Source organism: Dreissena polymorpha, chromosome 14 (assembly GCF_020536995.1).
Source record: "Dreissena polymorpha isolate Duluth1 chromosome 14, UMN_Dpol_1.0, whole genome shotgun sequence".
In the NCBI taxonomy this organism is placed as follows: Eukaryota; Metazoa; Mollusca; class Bivalvia; order Myida; family Dreissenidae; genus Dreissena; species Dreissena polymorpha.
Window position 1 is genome coordinate 23532768 of NC_068368.1, and position 4143 is coordinate 23536910.

Here is a 4143-nt window from a genome sequence, read left to right on the forward strand (position 1 = left end):
ACAAGTTTCATTTCGCAACCTCCCTAATGTCTTCTTTATACCTCATTAATCTGCAAACACATGTTCAAAAAGTGTTAAGTTTTACATTTTTTATATCTTTTTTTATATCTGTTTGTTTCAGTGACAGCTAGAAGTGGAAGGGATGAAGAGGAAGAGGAACGGGGAGAAGAACGATTTTTTCCTGAACTTCTTTAAAGAAGAAAAACCCTGAAAAAGGTGCCAATTTAAGAGAAAATTCTAAAGGCTCAGAAAAAGCTTAATACCGAACCGTAGCACAAACACGAACAAGGGTGCATAACATAATAAAATGGAAGCAGAAAGCAGCATGAACCAATTTTATGAATTTTTCAAACATAAATAATTGATGTAAAATGCTTGCAGGATTAATACTTAATGTTTAAGAAGGCATTTTCTTTTTGTTTAAATGATTTCTTAGAAAATTAATTTGCTACGGTTTCTGAGCCTCATGTCGATAACAATGCAGATACTGCAATGCACTAGTGCATTTCATGTTTGATGAATACATGTCTGAAACCTGTTTTATATAATCCTTTAATATTGCACTTGTAAACATGTATAATTTTTGTCATGTCTTGTTGTGCATACTTAATTAGAATGGTCTTTTCTTGTGATGTTATCAAATTTTAAGCATTTTCTTTCATAAAATCTATAAATTATCGATAACAGCCGCGAGTCCTTCTGGCTTGACCACTCATGTATTAATGTATTTTTTATACGCTAGTTTATAAAACAGCTGATTCGCGCGTTTTGGATCACAGTATTGTTTGACACGTCGATCTGTTTTTGATCAGAAAATTTTTCCACATCCGCCCACCCTGTTATGATTTGTGTTTGTTTATTTCTGCTTTATATGTTTTATATGTTAATATGTAGGTATGGTTTGCTAAATGTTTTGTTTATAATTTGAAATTTGTATTGTTGTGAATGCATAATTTGTGTGGATAGTGATAGCCGTTATTGTTACCTGTGTTAGGTTGTGTGTAAGCAGGAGTTGATCGGCGGAATTTAGTTATTTAAGCTATTGGGCTTAAGTTTTTGTTTGATCAAATTGATTCGATTTTAAATTATGGTCATTTGTATGGACGTCTTGTATATTTGATGATCAAATATAGTAAAAATGATCTGATAAAGTCGCTTACTTCATGTACACTTATCAAATCAAAAGCATAAAAAGCAGATGTGTAAAAATATTTCACACCAAAACACAGAATAACGCATTGTTATGTTTGTCTACAATAGTTTCGACTAATAAATAATTGATTCTAGAAATGGTCAACAGATCGTACCCGAATGACATGTGAAAATAATACAGACTTAACCGTGATCATGTATGAGGTGACCACCGTGATATGATTCAAATAATGTCAAAATGGCGTTTAAGTTCCATCCATGTTTGATGATATAGTTGGCGAAAAAAGGAATTGCATTACATAATTTACAAAGAATATGTTTAGAGAAAACTGTTAGTCGTTTTGCCTTCATAATCATACTTAAGCTTAACCAGGAAGATTTGTTATCTCAAAGTGTAAAAATGATTAAGCAAAAAATGACTTGTAAGTTATAAAGTACGTTAACCTATCAAAGCACTGTATCTAGTAATATCAATTATATTGGTGGTTTTGACATCCTTTGCCATTTTCGTTATGGAAGGGACCGTTCAATCCGAAATACGCATAACAAATTAAATATTAAAGACAAACGGAAAAATAAAAGGACAAGTCAGTCTCTAGAAAAGTTACGTGTGCATATAAAAAAACAGCTTTTATTGGATTACACTTGGAGTCGCGGTGCATCTATATGTAATTGGTATATGGGCAGTAAGATGTGTTTTTAAAACAGGTTTGATATGTCGGTATAATTCTTATGGAAACAGATTAGTCATCGAAATAATCTGAAAGAGGAAGATACTTTAGAAGCGCTAAATACACTCCAAGTACAATAATAGCAGCCTCCGGTGTGATTGGAGCTGTTCAGCTGCAGTAATGTAACTTTTGAACAATGCTGACGGCCTCTAGTATATGTGTTAACAAAATCCACACCGTCAGCTGCTGAATTATCTTTTATTAACTCATTTATCACGTTCGCCATGATGTTTGATAAATATGGGGTATATATAGTATATTACATTACTTGTAACAAGTCATGTAAGTTGTTTCATATTATTTCAATATAATTTGATATACGGGGCGTATCATTGCGAAATAAAACATACCTTGAACTATTTACTTAACTTCTTAGACACTTATCACCCTTAATATTCCGTAAAGTACCTCACATACATGTATATGAATCATGTGTAATTAGTGTATTCTTGGTATACCAGATAACATTTAAGTTTTCCCCTTTTCAATTCAACGAGATAAATTGCGATATTATTGCACACAAAAATTTACATTTTTGTTAACTTAATCGTATAGTAAGACACTTCTTGAACATTCCTTAACTGAACGTATCACATACACATGGGATGTATATTTCAAATACTTTTTATATGCCACATAACTTGGTTTCAATAACATTGAACACATTTTTGTAGTTATCTTTGATTGCACTCCGTATACCAATGTATTCTTATCTGCATGTAATATATTTGATACCTGGTATATTTTAATATTCCATATTAAAATATATATATCATATATATCGTATATGCCCTATTTGTTGGTTTCATATATATATGTATATGTATATTGCAAAAATGCACTACGAAGTTGTAATATAAAGAGTCACTAGTATTCATCATATAAAACAAAATTTCATGAAACGGTGACTATTCTAACATCAACGCTAACCATTCATTCGCCATAACAATATGGCGCCAGTCTAAACGGCTTTATAGTTTTAGGTTTGACCTTTAAAAAACAGGTTTGCGTTCTACTGTATTGATTGTATATCCCGTTGGCGCAGTGGCTTGTATGCGCTCTTCTCACTTTGCTTTCATTACCAATACAGGCGCTTGTGACCTGGTAAGTGGTCACCATACCGGAAAGAGTTGGGAGGGTCTTCAGGTACTTCGGCTGTCACATTACAATGTCACACGATATTGATGATACCAGATTGAAATGATTTATATTACACTGTGTAACAGAAACACAAAATAGTCGTTATACCTACCAATATGACGTCAGTATCAGCGTCTTCATATTTAGTTTTTTGGTTATTAAACTACAGAGTTGCGTAATTACTTAATACTTTATACGTATTACTAGTGCTTTCTTACATAAAAGCCTTAGAAGAAGTTTATGTAATTCTTTAATACAATGCCATTTAGATTATGCATCCTCTTCGTGGTATTGTGGGCTCACGAAACAGATCAAGCACAAGCTGCAAATAGTCCAAAATAAAATGGTTCGTTTTATTAACAATTCCCATTGTAGAACATCACTTGGTGTATCGAATTTTTACAATAAATGCCCGAGCTATATGAAAGACAATTTTATCAAATGTACATCAATATGGGAATAGATCAATATTATATTGTTATGTACCTCAAGTTGATGGCTTTACTAGTTCTTCATTTTACTACAATGGTATTAAGGATTGGAATTCATTACCTGATAATATAAAGTCCATCAAATCGAAATTTTCTTTTAAGAAACTTGTTAAGAAACATCTATTTAATGAATGAAGGAAGACAAGCATTCCATGTATTTTTACTTTTAGATGTGTGTTATTTTATGAAATTGCTTATTTTTATGCTAATTTGTATGAGTCTGTGTATTATAATGTCAGCGTTTGAAAGTCTCACTTTTTTAATATATAGAAGAAATAATTTAAAGATCATGTCGTTTTTATCTTAAGAACTTAAACAAACTATATATTTATAGTCACTTATAAGACCTGTTAAACAAAATCCAGGGACCCCGTTGGAAATAAGCTTATTCATGTTTACATGTCTAGGCTTTACGGGTTATCCTGTGTATACATCATGTCGTTATATTAGTTAGATCCATTTACACTTGCAGTTACAATGTTAGCTATATCGTAGTATTTGTATTTGTTCTTAACATGTTACGATATTGTAATGCATTGATTATATTGAACTGTAAAATGCTTGACATGAATACAAAAATAAAACTAACTAATTACTTATTGATTATATTTCCCGTTAGCGCATTGGTT